The sequence below is a fragment of the Acomys minous genome (assembly GCF_964271855.1).
Source record: "Acomys minous genome assembly, chromosome: 13".
NCBI classification, from domain to species: domain Eukaryota; kingdom Metazoa; phylum Chordata; class Mammalia; order Rodentia; family Muridae; genus Acomys; species Acomys minous.
This window is the reverse complement of record NC_140495.1, coordinates 19,370,278-19,389,390: the sequence shown is the minus strand read 5'-3', so window position 1 is coordinate 19,389,390 and position 19,113 is coordinate 19,370,278. Positions and strand designations below refer to the sequence as shown.

Genomic DNA, 19,113 nt, shown 5'->3' with positions numbered 1-19,113 from the left:
GTGTGTGTGTTATGGGAACGTATTTTATCTTTATGTCTAAGTCTAAAATATGTACTTTACAAAAAAAAAAAAAGAATCCAGATGGAAAATGAGAAGATAGTAATATACATAGTATACAGATAGGTAGAAACCAGCAGATATTATTCAAAGATGTATATTCAAAGATAAGGCTTTGCATTATGGAGAATGCAAATAACACAGCCATTAAACGGAGACATTTTAAAGTGGGGGTGGAGTGGGGTTCAATTTCACATGACTGAGGCATCACCAGCACGATTGCCCCAGAACACCCTGGTTAGATTTTCCTCTATACTTTCCCCACAAATTGTAAAGAGATGAAAGCATCAGAATGGTATGTGAGGCTCTCCACTAGACCCTGGTGCCAGGACGGGCCTGACTCTGATACAGCTTAGGACCCATTAAGATACATTCCACCCAGGATGGTCATAGGTAATATATACTCCCCTCCTGGTGACCCAAACTACAGGGACCCAGATGGTCTTGTTGCCACGCAGGAACATATTTCTGTTGGCAAGTTCCAAATAAATTGAGTTTTGTCCAAGCCTGGGATGTCTGCCTGTCTTTCCTCAGCTGCATGGCAGGCAGAAGCTTTTCCCTGTACTCTGGAACTGGGCTATTTGAGAAACAGTGTGTGTTAAAATAGCAAGGGCAGTTTCTAAAGCACAAAGTGTGTAATCTACCAAGTAGGTGGAAAAATCAGAATAAGAAGAAAAATATTTACCAGTTCAAAAGACAGCAATAACAGAAAAAATATATATAATCTTAAATAATGATATATGTGATGTATAAATGCATATATATATATATATATATATATATATATATATATATACACACACACACACACACACACACACACATATACAGACACACACTTTTAATGATAGTATAGAGTTGGGAATATAACTCAGTAGTAGTGTGCTTTCCTAACATGTCCAGTACCTAGATTCAGTCTCCAGTACTGAAAAATAAAGGATATAAACTGAGCTGAGCGTGGTGATATAAGGCTGCAATTTCAGCACTTGAACGGTAGAAATAGGAGGATTAGGAGTTCAAAGCCAGGCTTACCTCCATGGAAAGTTCAAGGCCAGCCTGAGTTATGTAAAAGTTTGCCTCAAAACAATTGTGATAGAATATATTAAGATATATTAATTTTAATAAATGCAAATAGGAACAAATACCAAGTAGAACTAAATAACTTAGAATTGAACAGGAAGTGTGGCAATATGTTGCAAGAGACATCTAAACACTGAAATGGTCTAATTATGAAGCCACAGGTACCCACTAAGACTCCATCCAAACATACAAGTCAAAAAGTGTCAAGGTAAAGGGGACTACACACTACTTTATCCCCCGCCTCCACAGTGCCCTTAAGAGCCAATAGGAGGGGTTATTTTCCATTTTAAACAATCCTCTGACTTTCTGTACCTATCAACTGAGTGTCTTACAGTTCTAGTGAATCCTGCCACTGCCTGGGGTCACCATCTCACTCTACAGGTGGAAGGATCCAGTACCAACCAGCTGTTTCCACGACAAATGCCAGGCCTCACCCCCCCCAGGTTTCCCCAGCACTAGATACAAACTGGGTTCCCACAATGCTCCCCTCTGGTCTGACACCTTCCCTGAGAAGCCTGCAGAGCTCAGGAAGGCACATAGCCTACCATCTGCTCGTCCATCACAAAGGCTACAACCAGAAAGCGTTAAATGGAAGAGATAGATAGGGTAGGGAAAGGGAGTGTGTTCGTATGGAGTAGACTTCCCATGCCCACTGCGCACACACTAAACATCTCAGATCATTCGCTAAGATGGATAATCTTTAGGGAGACGACACAGGCTCTAGCCCCTCTGTCTTCCATGGTATCTGAGGCAGGGAAGTTTCCAGCTTCTCATCACAGTTTATAGCCTTCCTGGTGAATACCTCTGATCTTGAAACTATCCAGATACCCACCAAACGCTGCCTCATTTGATAAAAATACACTCTTATCACTAAGGAGATTTCAAGGAATTCAAGAGCTGTCTGGCAGATGCACTCGTCATCCGCATCCCCCGGGAAGTGGGCGGGTTTTAGGAGATCTGTGTCAGTGGCCAGGTCAAAGGCCAACAAAAGAAAAGAGGATGCTCCAGACACCCTCAACCCAGAAAATTTAAAGCATGTTAGGAATTCCCGGCCAGAAGCAGAAGGCAGCGAGCAGATATTTACTTATCATACCACACACAGACAATTCCATCTCCATCACTGTTGCATGCCCACAGACACTAGAAGGGATGTTGGAAGTCCTGGACCCGGAATTAAAGGCACGTGGGAGCCACTTGATAATGCATACCTGACATGCATAGGGGACCCAAACTCTGGTTCTCTTACAGAGCTCTGATAAGCTCCTAACCACTGAGCCATCTTCCTAGCCCAATACTGTACTTTTAAGAACATAAGACATACAAGAAACATTTATGTAATAATTAGCGAGCTGTACAACAACTCTGAAGACTGACAAAGCTATAAAGATGGCCTGAAGGAATTTAGAAGGCTGGTACGCACACAGATTGCATTCTATTTAGTATAATAGAACACATTTCCTAAAGATAACTAGCATATACCTAAGACTATGGGTGACAATTTTCATTCAAAATACCACAAAAACAAAAACCAACCAAACAAAAACCAAAACCCTAAGAAAACAGACTGTTAATGATATCATTAATGAAGAGAGAGACAAAAGAAAGCCCAGTGCAATAGTTGATGCTCACTTTACCAGAACTTGGGAGGTCAATACAGGAAGATCTCAAGTTCAAAGCCAACCTGAGTATCTTAGGGTTTTATTTCTGTGAAGGGACACGATGACCACAACAACTCTTATAAATGAAAACATTAGATGGGGGCTTGCTTACAGTTTCAGAGGTTTAGTCCTTTATAGAGTCACAGCAGGAAGAATGGTGGCACACAGGCAAACAGGGTGCTGCAAAGGAGTTGACAGTTCTATAGCTGGGATCAGCAGCAGGCAGCTGGTAGAGAAGTGGCTTGGGCTTCTCAGACCTCAAAGCCCACCCCCTACTGACACACTTCCTCCGACAAAGCCACGCCTACTCCAACAAGGCCACACCTCCTAACAGTACCACTCCCTATGGACCAAGCATTCAAACACATGAGTCTAAGGGGGCCAAGCCTATTCAAACCACCACATTAGGATGCAAAGAAAAGCCCTGTCTCATCTGTTACCCGCCACACAACTAAAAACCTACCAACAAATAAATCATTAGGTTCAGTGATTTTTAAAAATAATCAATTTATGTAACATGCTCATGGAACAAATGTCTCACATTACTCTTTCAATATTATAGAGGTGAGAGAGAGAGAAACAAGAGTGCTTCCCAATGTTTGACATCACCTTGATTCCAAACTAACACAGAGACAGACGAGAAAAGCATGTTACAGGTAAATCTTACACAGCAGAGACGATCCTAAGTACATCACTAGTCTTTTTAACCATTTGGCCATATTGGGGTCACCACAGGGACATAGGTTTAATACTTAGGAAGCCAATTAATATATTTTATCGAAATAACAAATTAAAAGAAAAATGATAGTCAAATCATTCCTTCTAGAAAAATGTTTGGCCAAATTCAGCATTCATTCACAAGTTTGTTTTATTCTTGATGGTGCCAAGCCCATGCCAGGCAAGGCCTCTACCAATGACTGGCACCCCTAGCCATTTCCTTTGCAACTTATAAAACTAATAAACTAAAAAAAATTCTTGATTTGATAAAAAACATACAAAAAATAACAAAGTATGAATCAGACATCATGTACTTACATTAGTAACATGTGTTTAACATCCTGCAAGTCCTGGCTAGGATACAAAGATATCAAAAGGAACAATATATAAAAACGATCATGGAAACGATAAAACATTATTTACAGGTATGCTTTTGTAGAAATTACTGAAGAACTTAAAGATAAATTGCTATCCAGGTTAACTAAAATATTTGGAACCAGAAGTATTTTGGATTTCTTTCCTTTTTTTTCTCTTAGATTTTCAAATATTTCCATGTGCATAATGAGATTTTTTGGGGGTGGGACCAGATCTAAGCACATAATTCATTTATGCTCCACACATACTTTAATTGGGTCAGGAATATCCACCAAGGCCCAACTGTCCTAGGCTTGCTCCTCAGACTGTGGGATTATTGGATGCAATAGAACCCTAAAGAGGAGGCACGTAATGGGAGAATTATGTGACTCAGAGTGTGCCCCTGAAGATGGGAGATTCCATGTCTTCCTCTCTCCTCTCTCTTTGCATTTGGTCAAGAGGTGAAGAAGTTTTCTTCCCCCATAGGCTTGTGCCATCATAGTCCCAAAACAACAGCGTTTATCGGTCACAGAGTCAACCTCCACGTCTGTGAGCACAGCAGCCTTCCTCTTACTTAACAGATTATCTTAGGGATCGGTTATATTAACACATAACTGCCTAGCCTAACACTTTACTTTGACAGCTCAATCCTCACACAAGATCTGTCCAGCACCCACATTTCAACTATGAGCTATGCTGTGCGTCAGGTGTGGAATTTTCCATTTGTGGTATTAGACAATGTTTAAAATTTTCAATGCTGGACCACTTTAGATTTTTGGACTAGGGATGCTCAATTTGTAATTAGTAAAATTTAGCAAATGTAACTGTCTTGAAAGCAATATATACAATAAAGAAATCAATTGTGTGTTTATATTCAGTATGGATCTCTTAGGAAGCCATGTCAAAAACACCACTGTCAATGGCGGCAAAAAATAAAGAATCTAACAATAAATTTCAAAAAAAAAATTCTATGTTTGTTTTTTTTTTTATGTGATATGTTTTAGGGTTTTGACTGCTGATATCTGTTTACTCACTTTGCGTTTTCCTATTTGTCTGTTTCTCTGTTTCTGGTGCCAGAGACTGGACCTCAGACCTCCTGCACTCTGCCTTTGATTTACAAGTCTGAAAAGTTTAAATTGAATTGAAAAGTATGATATGAATCTCCATTAAAAAAAAAAAGGATCTTATCAAAGAGATGCAACACTGTAAAAGAGAGGAAAAGGAGATAGTTTACACAGCAGTTGGGGAGGTCTGACATCGCGGAGAGTTGCTTGCTTCTGAACCTCTATGATGTGTGTCTAAGCACCCTGCTTATAACTCCCCAATAGTGCTCATGAATTTTAAACACTGCTTCACATGGACACCACACTTTTGTTTTAAAAAAGGCCTAGAACACAACGTTTGTGTCTCTGTGACACAGGATTCCTGAAAGAACACCTGATTTTGTAAACATTCAGAAACGGGGCTTAAATAATCATTCCGTCTCCACAGAGGAGGTAACAGGCACGATGAAACATGGGAGGGAGAAATTGGGGAGCACACGGCATTGAGGCGCGACTGTCTTGACATTTTAGTTTTAAGTGCAAGGGTTCCTGCAGAGTTGCTTGTGTAACTATCAGTTATCCATCCCAACCCCCACCACTTGCATGCAACGTGGAAATCTGATCACAGTCCCAAAACATGAAACCGGAAGCAGGTCACAAAGGATGAAAAAGTCTGACATAAACCTCACCTCAAAAACCTAATCTGCTGGCGCTGCACAAGCCATTTGGGTGCAACAGTAAACAGACTGCCAAAAATTTGCAGACGACTCGCTTTTTTTCTGAAAAGCGTAAATTATAGTGGAATAAGGCAGATCCATTTGCATGCCAATATGCTCCCTTAGGTGGAAGAGAAAGGCCCAGAGCGGCATCTGGTCTCCAGCATATAGCCTGAAGCCTGGTTTCTCTCTGTGACAAGTCTGTATTGTCCCAAAACAGCTACGGCAAGGCTTTTCCAGACACTCTGTACTCCCCTATCGGGGTGTGGGACCTACTTGCGCTCTCGTGAACCTGAGCTGGCTTTGTGATGGCCTCAGCTAACAGGGCACAGGAGAGAAATGCTGGCTGATTTGGTCATAAAAGATGGCAACATCCTTGCCTGGCTTTCCGCCTCCAGGACCATGTGGGGGATGGGGGTGCAGAAAGAAGCTGTTTCTCTAGAGAGATCACAAGGAAGCGCAGCTACTGTAGTCCTCCCAGCGCAGGCTGCACACATGGGGTGGGTTAGCACCACACCATGCCTGTCACTGGCTGCTCAGCCAACCCAGGGGATCCCAGTAGAGCAGAGGCGAGCTATTTCTACTGAGCTTTCGTCAGACCAGAAGATCCATGGACCCAACAACCATGACTCTTGCTCCTCGACCCTGATAATTGGAGTGTTTGTAACGCACCACTACATAATCCTAACAGAGAGTTATCATGGCTTGAGGGAGGGCATCGAATGTACAAATATGCCCTCATCTGCCCAAAAGATGAGAAACTCAGAACCACTAAATAGCAAGGCTGCCCAAAAGGCCAGATGAGGGCTTTATGCTTTACTGCAAAAAGAAGCAAAGGCCATCATAGAAAGTTAAATTTAATTTAGGACTCATCTGTCTTTTGTCATTGACCAACAATGCCAATTAGTGGACATGTGGATGAATCTATTATTTGCAAATACTTTTGTTTTTTAATTATTTCAAAGAATGGTTGAGGTTGTCAGCCTTTGCTGACAACCTTTGCTTCTCAATGAGACTACTCAGTCATGCCTTTACCTTTCCTTCCCACCTGCGCTTATTGTTTGAGATCGGGAGTCCTCAGATTCCATGGAATCCAATAAAGCCACTGGGCTCTACATTGGCATCTGCTACTGTGTGTTAGTGAAGAGTAACCAGACTTTACAGCTGAAGTAGAAACCCTGGCCCATTTCCTAACTGTGTGACCCCAGGCAAAGTGCTCAGCATTTTATCCACCTCTCGAATGGAAATAATGGCTATTCATCTTGCAGGGTGCTTACAGAATTAAACAGGGCACTGTATATAAAATATCCAACATGCCTGGCTTGTAACAGGCAATCAACATGTTTCTTTCCCTTGGAATCCTAGCCAAGATTTTAGCTGGAACCTTGAAGACCCAGGGTTTATCTCAGATAAAAGAAGCCATCACAGGAAAGCCGCCCCCTTCCCCCGACACTTCTGCGTGAGTGATGAGCAAGAACCTGAAGGAGAGTGCCAGTCTACACTAGAAACTTCCACATGAAGAGCCATGGGGCCCCTCTCGCTTTGTCAGCTGTAGCTGAGCCAGTTTACCAATTCACCCCAGCAATAACTTCAACTTCCCTCTTTGCTACCATTGCTTTATCTTTTTAATTTTTATTCTTTGGGAAATTTCAGCCATGCACATAATTACCAAGCTACTCCTCATGTGCCTCTCCAACTCACTTCTGGAACACCAATTATTTCCCTCTCCCAACTTCATGTGCTTTTTTAAAAAGTACATTTACTTATTTACCTGCTGAGTCCAATTAGAGCTCTCCTTATGCACAGGGATGTGGGGTCATCCACTGGGGCAGGGGAGAATTTGGGGATCTGGTGGTCCACGCGCCTAGAGAAAAGTGATCCTCCCACCGGCAGCTGCCATCAGTACCAATGCCTCCTCAGCTAGGGGCGGGGCCTCTGGAGCCCCTCCCCACTCCAGCTGTAGGTAACCACAGCTGCTGAGTTCAGTTGTACAACAGTCAGGTCATAGTCAGAGCACAGTATTTCATAGCACTCCTGCCCTTCTTCTAGCTCTTTCATTCATTCTTTTAAAAAAAGAAGATTTATTTATTATTATGTATACAGTGATCTATCTGCATGTACATCTACAGGCCAGAGGTGGGCATCAGATTACATTAGCAATCATGTGGTTGCTGGGAATTGAACTCATGACCTCTGGAAGCACAGTCAGTGCTCTTAACCACTGAGCCATCTCTCCAGCCCCTTTCATTCTTTCTTGGGACAGGTTCTCAGTCTGTAGTCCTGGCTGACTTGGAACTCATGGAGATCCTCCTGCCGCAGCCTCTCATGTGCTCGGACTATATGCCTGAACCACTGTACATGGCTTGATATCAGGGATCTTAAAGTTGGAAAAGAACTAACTTGTTTCCCTTTGGAGGCTACTGGAGGCCTTTACGCTGTAGAAACACCTGAGCTGAATTACTGACCACTTAAGGAGAGAAAGGTCCTGGGAAAGGTACAGGTTTTAAAGATCTGGCCTTATGAATCAAGCACACAAAATGAATGCTGTACAGAGAGGAAAAAAGGATCAGTGATGCCTCCTCTGAACACCGCTCTCACGTTCAAACTCATTCAGGGCTTTGCAGGCCTTCATTTGATGTGACCCAAAGACCTCAGGGCCATCCAGCCCTTATTTAACTGGTGAGAAGTGAGGCCTGGAACAACTCGGCAGCTTTCCTGCTGTTACGCCTGCCTCTTGTGGTGGGTGGACTTGGGGCTGCTTCTAAGGCTTTCAGGCTATCTCTGACCCACATCCCACCAACCTCAGCCTTCTGACGGCAGTGAGAACTGGGTGCAACATGCATTCCTTTTCTGATTAACCTAAACCGGCCCCAGGCTTATCTCCTGCTTCCCAAGCTCGCTTCCTTGCCAAGGGAGGACTGGTTATTGTCTTGGACAAGAGGCCACCCCTAGGCCAAGGCCTTTGCTCTCTGGACTCGAAGAAGCTCTGCTGGAGATTTTTCACTTGAGACATTCTAAGACACAGAAGATGAATTTTATTAGTGCTTGGTGGATGCTGTCCCTGGCAAGTGGCCGTCGCCCAACAGGAAATGACACGCTTCTACTGTAACCTACTGAGGAACAGCGTCACTGCTATACTCTATACAAATGGTTGGTAGCCAAACAAAATGCATGTCAAAGCTTCTGTCAAGGCTGTGGGCTAAGTCAGTACTTACCCACCCAACAGAAGGAAGCACTTTGTAATTCCTCCTGGCTAGTGACCAATGACGTACTTTAAGCTTCAGAGAGTCTGGCCACAGACTGACTATTGAATAACTCCGACCTATCCAAAGCAAACACCACACAAACTCAAGGCAAGGGGTAGACCGAGGCAAACAGTCTCCGTTAAATCTACCCAAATCAACACACTGACTGTGAAAGACATGACTTCAATCAGGCACCAGACTGAGATCCGAATGTTTGACCGCTGCCCCCAGGTGAGAGAGAAATGACCACCACATGTAGGAATCAGAACAATGGGGAGGATAAAGGCGTCACCTAGCCAGGAAGCACAGTGAGGCAGTGGAAAGGAGGAAGCTGCGGCCAGGACAGGGGGAGGCAAGAGGGGGCTGGCACACTTTTATCTGTAGCGAAGACAATGAGGGAACCAGGCTGTACTCAGGCACAAGGGCGGAGACAGCTGGTGCCACCCAGCAGATAGCTCCGTTCTGACAGGCCTGTTCCAGCTTAGCCTGATGGGAATTTCCTCATAAGGGTATAAACTCCACAGATCTACACGTAGAAAGCAGGGGCCTCCCTGTAGCAGACTCGGGTCGCCCAGTCTAAGCAGTGGGAGTTTGGAGGAGGCCCGAGAGCTTCTCTTGACTGGACTTAGCCGCTCCTTTGTGTGAAGATAGAGTTATGGTTCGTGTTAAATGTCATGAAACTGAGTCCTAGTTAAAGCTGAATTGAAGTTGAGAAATGGACTCTTTCGGGCTCATTTGCGGTTTTGTTACGTTTTTGACAGCGCTGTTCTAGGGTTTTAGGGGCTCTAGATAAGAAAACCATTCTTTAAGAGACTACAATCAGTGTGTGTGTGTTGACATCTTTGTCAGAATCATGCAAGTCTGCAGAGCCCAGGGACAGTCGTTCTTATTGGATGGCACTCTCTCAGTAAATAAAAGTTTGGCAGGCAGCAACAAACGTGCCTCCAATTCGTGGACTGGTATGAGCCTGCCAGCTCTTAGTAATTCTAAAGTTGCAATGGTGCCGCTGTCCCAGACCACAGAAACTGACTTTGGCCTCAAATAACCACAAGTGACTCCTGACCCCTTACGAACGTTTGCAGTGTTAGAATGCAAATACTTGACAATAAATACACTTGTCAGTTTTCCTTTACACAATCCATTCTTCCAATCAAAACCAACCAACCAACAAAAAATATATTAAAGGCTGAGCCTTGTCTCACAGGCCTGTTATCTACTGGAAAAGCTAAAGTGGGAGGGTTTGAGGAAAGTGGCTCTAAAAGAGGAGTTCGAAGCCAGCCTATACAACTGTCCTGGAACTCGATCTGTAGTCCAGGCTGAGCTCAAACTCACGGAGGTCTGCCTGCCTCTGCCTCCCAAGTGCTGGGATTAAAGGCCTGTGCCACCAAGGCCCGGCTGTCGTTGTTTTTAATAGCTGGATATACAGCTTCCTGGTAGAGGATTTGCGTAGACATACCAGATCCTAGGTTCAATTTCTAGTGCTGCAAAAACACACACAGAAAGAAACAGTGATGGGCCACACCAGCCCTATCTCTTTTCGTATTCCACAGAGGAAACCACCTTAAGTGCCCTCTGAACATCTGGAAATGAATCAAATACATGGCAAGCGATAAAAAATTCACGCATAGTTCACACGTACAAGTAAAACCTCATGATAAACAGAAAACTCCACTGAAGATTGTGAAACTATAAAACACTGGAAGCCTTTGATGCACAAACCCCGTTAACACACAGCTAGGCCACTCATCACCTGGGCCTGCACCCCAGAGCTCATGTTCCTCCTGCAAGAGGGATAAGAGCATCCACTCTGCGAGGCATGGGAGAGCTATCACCTCCTACCTCAGCGCTAGAAACTGACTCATCCCGGAGACACCAAGAGCGCATCCACCTTCTGCTAACAGCCACTTATCATCCCCACACAAGCCCAGAAGCAGCCCTCCCAGAAACTGCCACCCAGTGAGAGGGCGCCTGACATTAAAACCCCCAGTGAGAGGATCCTCTGAGGCTTTCCTACCAGTAGCTCAGTTTGGCCAGTTGTGCTTTTCCCTCCCTAGGAATCTGAATGGGATAATTACAGGATAATTCATTAATTAAAAAAAAAAACCCTTTAATTACCACCTTTGCTTCATGAGCTAAATGGAAGACATACGCTGCCATGTTTACATAAATACCAAATACCTTCAGACTAAGTAGTCTTTCCTAGTGACTTGCGTTATTTTAAGTATCCATCTATTTTAAATCTGGGGGTTCTCCCCCCCCAGAGTCTAATTAGAATTATCCCTGATTTAAGACCAGATTGTAAATTCTCCTACTCGCATCAAGTCTTCCGAGTACCCCCAAGCAATCACAGGTCTCCCAGTTTTGAATACACGTGGCCTCTAGGCTTCACCTGGCCAGGGCTTGCATTTCATCACGAACTGCTAAGTTCTTATTCCTCTGCCCACCCTCACTCCCAGAGCATCCGGGTCTTTGCTCCTTCCTCCCTGGGCTTACCTCGGGCTCCACCACCCACTGCGTGTTTCCATTCCTAAGCAGAAAGAGCCATGGAGGCTGCCGGCTTGTTCTCCCCACTCTGTGGTCTGGTTCCAATCATGGAAACATTCCTATGGCAACCAACAAGCACCCCCATCTCACTCCCCTTCCATGAAAGTTTCCCTATTTGCGAGGCAGGCATTTGGCAAGGACACTGAATTGCTTTAACTTGCCTAGCAACTACTAGCCTGCTCCAGCCCCTTTAATGGGGATTGGCTTCCTTCCTCTCTTATCTTTTCACACACTCTTAGGAGCTGGTTGGCTAGCTGTGAAGAGGAGAGCTATCACATAGGCCTCACTGAGCGCTGGGCCTGGAGAGCACAATGGTGTTGGGCAACCTGGAACCCTGCTCCTGTCCCAAAGGAAAAAGATATCCACAGGCCCAAGGCAATGCATCGAGCATGGACACTTCTATGGTGACTACCCTAGGTAGCTCCAGAGAGATTTCAATTCTTACAGAACTACAGATAATCCTCACTCTTAGCTACATAAAAGAGTCAAAATATCTAAAGATGTCTCTATTCAGAAAACCCAGGTTTAGGGGCTGAAGGGTCGTGCAGTTGAAGAGAGATAGAGATAGAGATGAGAGATAGATAGATAGATAGATAGATAGATAGATAGATAGATACAGAGCATCTCCCAAAAAACAAGGTAGAATCGAGGAAGACACTTGACGTTGACCTCTGGCCTTGACACACACACCCTTATACTCACAAATCCAGCAGGATGTGTGTGTTTGGGACCCTCCTCTATTTAACAGCTAGCACATAGGTATTTCAACTTACAGGTTGCACCTTATTCCCTTAGTTTATTTTGCTAACAGAACAAACATTGCCTCAAATGACTAACGCTGCTGTATTCATTTTATTTTCTTGCAGTGAATTCTAAAGAAATACTCAACATGTCTGTGATCTAATTTAGGTACCCCAAGTGAGACACCTTCTCTGACAATCTCTGCAGGAGAAGGAGCATAAAGGAATGAATTAGCTCTTGGGGGCACTGCCAAGCAATCCCACACATGCTTGGTGTCCTTTTAGGAAGGAGCCCAACAATGGGTGACTGCGAATGCTTGCTTCCAATACGACACCTGCAATATTCAAACAAGGTTGTGGAGGGAGATGGAAAGGCATTTCTGCTGCAGCCAACTGCTCTCCACAAGGAAAATGAGGCAAGTGCTGCAGAAGGGAGAACTTCCAAGTTAGGAAGGGAAGGAGCAGAAACCAGAGTGGGCATGAGTAGACACCATCAGTGTAGGCAGGGGTGGACACTGCCCATGTGTGCATGAGTAAGCACCATCAATGTAGGCAAGGGTGGATACTGCCCATGTGTGCATGGGTAGACACTGTCAATATAAGCAGAGGTGGACACTGTCCATGAGTGCATGGGTAGGCACTATCAATGTAGGCAGAGGTAGACAGTGTTCATATGGACACCAGTGGACACCATCAATGTGGCCAAGCATGGACATAGTCCATGGGGACACGAGTATCATTGCCATGTTTTACCTGACAGTACTTTCCTGCCAGCAAAGAACAAAAGACATACAGCATCTTCTACTACTGACAGCTTTTAATTTCTTCTAGAAAATTACACTCTCATGGCTTTTTAAAGGATAAGAACAGCATTTGGTCACATGTCCTAGTCCAATGATGAGACGTGACACATGTTCAGTCAACGTTATTGAAACAAATTTTAGACATGGCAGCTACTGAAGACATGTACTAAAATCTGATTCCGTCTCCATCAACAGATTCACAAACTCAAATTTTTCTCATTCTCATTGTTGACAAAGATACAGAGAAAATGATCTTCTCATATGCCATTAGTGGATGTATAAATTAGTATAATCATTTTGGAGAACAATTTGGCAGTGTTAAAGGATGCTTTAAAAAACCCCACATCCTATTTTATCAATGAGCCTCTGACAGTATCTGATAAATATACCTACAGAAATAGTTCTAGGGATGCTTAATAGATGACTGCAGTAGAATAAAACTGGAAAAATCTAAATGTTGTTAAACTATAGCATTGTGATCACAATGGAGTACTATATAGCCCTTCAAAATGAATGAAGTGTGTGTGTGTGTGTGTGTGTGTGTGTGTGTGTGTGTGTGTGCACGCGTGTGTGCGCATGCTGACAAGGGCAGAATTCCAACATCTATTGCTGAGAATGTATACTGCTTAACAAAATTCATCTACATACATAAGCATAGATGTGTTAAGTGGTTATGTTCATGTGTGCCTATATACGTGCTTGCACATTAATAGATGTTAATAAAGAAGCAGATAATAAACTGCGTATTAGTTGTGGCTTGAATCTCAGGCCTCTTCCATGGGCTCCTGTTTGGAACACGAAGCTTCTGGTGCTTTCTTGGGAGGCTGCAGCAATGGGTACACCCTGAAGAAAAAGGTCACTAGGAGTGGCCCTTGGGAAGGCATATACCCAGCCTTCAGTTTCCGCCTCTCTTTCTCTGCCTCCTGGCCCAGCATGATGTGCACAAACCTCTGCCATGTGTGCTCACTTCCGTGATCTAGGCTGCTCTTCCACGCCTCCCCTGCATGGTAGACTGACCCTTGTAAAACCATGGCCCCAAGTGAACCTTTCTTCCCTCAACCATCTTTTGCCAGGTGTTCCATCACAGTGACATGAAAGTAACTAACACAGTGCTTGTGGGTGTTTACATAGAGTTAGCTATCAGATATAATACACTGTAACACCCCCCTCCCCCAATAACTGCCCATAGTCTCTAAGACTTGGTCCCATCAGACCAAGAGGTCCAAGTCTGTAACGCAGATAAAGAGAAAGAGGCAGCAAGTCTCTGGACAGTGTTGTGGGCCAGGATTCAGAATCTCTGGGCTCAAGAGCTGTGAACAGCAGGGGACACATGTATTAGACCAAGTACAGTCACCCAGATGTAGTCTCAAAGTTCTGAGATGCAGAAAAAGCCTAAACTATGAAAATAAGCAACCGTTTTCCTTTTCGAAGCAATGCTACATAAACGTATCTCTGTGTCTTTGTTTCCTTATCTGTGGAATGGGACAAGCACTGACTTCATGGCTACAGGTTGAAAAGAAGGCACAGGAAAAAAAAAAGCCTTTAGAACAGTATCTGGCATATTGAAAGCAAATATTCAAAAACATTAGCCATTTGCTTAGTCCAAAGCTACTGTGTTACCTAGTATTGTGGAGCCCCAGTACTGAAGAGAGTCTAGACACGACAGGATTCATAACTACCTTTTATAGCATCACAAATAACCACAGCAGGATGGCTAGGGCAGTTCTGACAACACACAGACGGACGAACAACTCAATCCAAGGGGCAGAGGACTGACTCCGTCTCTCTTCAAGGTCGAGAGTCTTACATCCTAAGAGGGAGCTATATCAGGGCTGGGACTTCCTTTTCTTGGTTGGCTGGTGCGTGGTCAGTGTTCCCTCCCCAGATATCTGAAGCTGGGCGGGCCCAGGATGGATATAAGGAACACAGGCAATGCTTTCAACACCCCCCACCCCTTGCTGTTCCTATCACACCACAGACTGCCTGATATTAAAAGTCAGTTCTTAGGGAACACAATGAGAGCCCCAAAAGATACACAGGCACAGAAGCCTTGACATGACAAGTCATACACCCAGTATTCACTAGCTAATCTTGTGCACACGTTTTAGGAATAACGAAGCCATTAAAAAAAATTCTGACCAAGTTATATGTTAGGGGCCACTTGGCCTCTGCTTCCACTCAAATCTAGATATTGTGGGGCTAACAAATCGTATTTCTCCTACTTGGGTTTCTTACAGGCAATCCTGCTCTTTGTCCAAATGTTTGAGTGCCAAGGGCATAGTTATCCTAAAAGAAACAATGGAGAATAATGGAAAATCTTGCTCCAAACTATGTAATTGTATCCAACAGTATCTAGAGGTAGGGGAACAGAATTAACATGGATGCTATTTAACAAGTTCATAAGGATAAATGGAAGATGTGAATGACAATACACTGAATTATGGGCGAGTCAAAGAAATGGAGTTTTATTAGAGGAATTCAAATTAAGTGCTAATAAAATATTTTCAAGTAGCGGCCCTCCAAGGACTACCTTAATGGCTGGAATCACTCATAATCAGTGCATGGTTAGGATGCAAATAGACGCAAGGAAGCTTTAAAAAAAAAACCCCATCCCCTTGTTAAGCGGGCAGGTTAAATGTGTTTCTTAGCAAAAGTATTTACACTGGAAACTTGCTCTGTGGGTCCCCTTCTTTGTAGACAAAACAAAGCCGAGCAGATTTACCCCAGACAAAGTACTGAGGCGTGTGAATGAATGAAGTCTAAATGAGCTGTGCTTCTAAAGAGAGAGCTGGCTGCGTCAGATGGTCGGAGCCAACTGCATCTGGATGTTTGGGGAAATGAGTGTTTATCCTCCACGCTATCACAAGAGCTTCTGTCTTTGCATACAAAGCAGGAGAGAGCTGCTGAATGAAGGCATCTCATATGCTGAATGGGACCCCGAGTGCGTGGGTGGAAGTGCGTGCCTGGCCCCTTTTCTCTCTCGGTTCTTTCTTCTCCTTCCCCTCCCCCCCCCCCCCCCCCCCCCGGTCTCTGACGTGGATCTCTGAGAACTTTTCAAACTGGAGGACCCAAGAGAGATGCCATCAGATGCCCCCTGACTGCCTCCTGCCAAATACAACGGAAAAATACCCTTTACCAGCCCGTGTCCTACATGACACCTACATTTCCAAAGCTGGGCAGGGTCTGCAAAGACTACCGACAAAATGGCATCGGGTTTTAGGACCACCTGTGAGGTAGGGCAGGCTGGTATCTTTGCATTAAAGTAAGAGAGGCGGTTCGGGAGGGGGAGGGGAAGATCGCTCAGTCACTGAGCTGGAGTTAGAAGTAGGCAGGCTGGGAAGAACAGAAGAAAGGCATCTGTGAAATATTTTGCAAGCCCAGAACTTAATGCAAATGAATAATTAAATTAACCTCAAAACCCTGATTTTTTTCTTTTATCAAGCCACGTTACAATATTCTACAACCATTAAGTCCCAAACTAACATAGGGGGAGCAACATATTTCTCAGAGGCAAAGGAAAAAAAAAATAAAACCTGATCAATTTGATAAATTACGGTATCACTTTAGATTCTGGTAAAATCTGAAAGTTGGGGAGCATTAAGGTGGTTCTGACATCAGCTTCCTCAGCGTGGGGTAGCTGGGTATGGTGGCCTGAACAGGAATGGCTCTCAAAGACGCCTGTGCTCCAATACTTGGCCAGAGTGTCACTTTTAGTTGGTGTGGCCTTGTTGGAGGGTACGTGTCACTGTGAGGGTGGGCTTTGAGGTCTCACATACGCTCAAGTCTGGCCAGGGTGACCTAGCCTCCTTCTGCTGCCTGCAGATCCGGATGTAGAGCTCTCGGCTCCTTCTCCAGCACCATGTCTGCCTGCACGCCGCCATGCCTTCTGCCATGATGATGGTGGACCAAACGTCCGAGACTGTAAGCCAGCCCCAGATGAAATGTTTTCCTTTTTATGACTTGAGTGGTCATGTTGCCCCTTCACAGCGATAAAATCCTAAGACGCTGGCTGTGGGGAACCACTCAAACCTCACCACTTAGCAGGTGGTCAGAAGCCAACTGATTACCATGTGGCTCCCTGTCCGTCCCCCTTAATTGTTACCGTTTTTTACCTTTGTTTTAGCTGTTGTTACTGTTAAGACAATCTCATGGTCCCCACACTGGCTTTGAATCCCTGGTACTCCTGCTTCTGTCCCCTGAGCTCTGGGATAACAAGCATCAACAACTGAGCCCAGCTACCAGAGAGAGCGGCTTTTAATAATAAACCCCAAGCCAGGAGGGTTGCCTCCCCTTTTGTGTATCTGAGTGTTTATATGCTTTGTATGTATGTGTTAGCATGGATGTGTGCGTATGTGTGGCATGTGCAGGTTATGCAGCCCAGAGGTAACCACTGGGTATTTTTCTTAATTGATCTCCATCTTGCTTTTTAGACGCAGAGGCTCTGAGTCTGGCTAGGCTGGATCTGCTTGACTGCACTCTCTCCCCAGCCCCCCTCCCCCACCTCCAGCACAGGGGTTATAGATATTTGCCTCCTGCGTTCAACTTTTTTTTTTTTTTTAAATTGGGTGCTGAGGATCCATACGTGGGTCCATGAGCCTGTATGCTAAGCACTTTACCTACTGAGCCATTCCCCATCCTCAAATCAGTATTGTGAAACAGTTTCTCCCACTCATGGGATTTTGTGTGCTAGAGCCCAGCAAACCCCATACATGCCTGGGTTACGCCCAAGAGCTTGAACCACCGAAGAAAAAGAGTTAGGTCTTATTTTTCCCCCTCCCAAATATAATGCATTCAACACAGTGTCACAAATCTTTGTTAAAGCATGACTGTGCCCTGGCCTGTGACTATCTTGTACTTAGAGTAAAACATAATAACTGAGCTAGCCACCTCCAAACAGACAGACACAGATATATGGCGTTCCTGTCCCCGGGTCCCTGCTCAAAGATATCGCAAGACCACCTGCTGAAGAGAAAGTGATGATGAAGGACCTGCAATGTCAGCAGCGATCACCATGGGAACAGCAGCCAACGGTATACTGGGCAGTGCTCAGCTCCCAGTATGATGATGTGAAATCTGAGACTCCGTTAGGAGGCCTTCATGGATTTGTACAAGGAGCCTGGACTGCTTAGAGTCTTTCACCGGGCGCTTTTGGGACACGTAGGAATAAGAGGTGCACACTCCTGCTTAAGGACAGGTCACAGCTCAGACGCAAAACGGAGAAGAAAAGCTCTGAACTGTTCTCCACTGACTGACCTGTTCTCGGGCAGTCATCAGGAGCTGCTTGGTTGTAGCCTAGCAAAAGCCATTAGGTCATCACAAGGAATGGCTCCCTGGCACATCAGACCAAGTTTCAACATCACTGTCCAACTTGGGACCAACGTGGTCTGTTAAAAAGAAGAAAAAAATTTCTTGAGACAGGGTTTCTCTGTGTCACAGTCCTGGCTGTCCTGAAATTCACTTTGTCCATCAGGCTGGGCTTCAAGCTTACGGAGATCTGCCTGTCTTTACCTCCCTAGTGCTGGGATGGATTAAAGGTGTGTGCCACCACACCTGGCTGATAGGGAAATTCTTAATTTCCAGCATCACCAAGCAAGTCAGTGCTATCATAATTGAATATGAAGGAATGAAAACACTGATATCTTCTCACAATCAGTGCTCTCCACATACCCCTCCCCCCACCAGACAGGAAGGACATCTAGTTGTGGGTTCTGAGTTATGTTGGACCCACGTCAGATTACAGCTCAACTGACTCTGATGGCACAGAAGCCAGCCTAAGGGGAGAAGGCATCCCAGAGGCAGCTCGGTCCACCTTCAGAGCCAGGTTACAAAAAGATGCTGTAGTTGATCCCCAACAATTTGTGTCAATAAATGTGTATGTGTACATACATCTATACATGGCCGTTCACATGAACACCTGTGTATATAAGGCACATATGGAATACTAGAATAACATGCCAACGTTTTAAAGTTTTAAGACCATCAATAAAAATCAGTGGGATTATGTATAATTTCTATTCTGACTTACATGTCCTCATTTTTTTTTTCCTTCTCAGGACCCCGAGATCCTCATGGCACATTGTCTTTACTGGTTCTGGCAAGACTCTTTCTTGCTTTATTTATTTATTGCTCTACCTTTTAACCTTCACCCCTCTATAG

General features: G+C 44.5%; 1 protein-coding gene across 4 annotated transcripts in view; it reads right to left on the bottom strand.

The window, feature by feature from the left end:
- TMEM108 (transmembrane protein 108) overlaps window positions 1–19,113 on the bottom strand; it is a 292,079-nt gene that overhangs the window by 194,446 nt on the left and 78,520 nt on the right. The window contains exon 1 of one of the 4 annotated variants that reach the window (XM_084754399.1): window positions 11,364–11,419. The exons of the other annotated variants lie outside the window; for them this stretch is intronic. The gene's annotated coding sequence lies outside the window, so the exon portion shown is untranslated. Of the gene's footprint in view, window positions 1–11,363; window positions 11,420–19,113 lie in introns of those variants that run through there. 4 annotated transcript variants of the gene reach the window in all.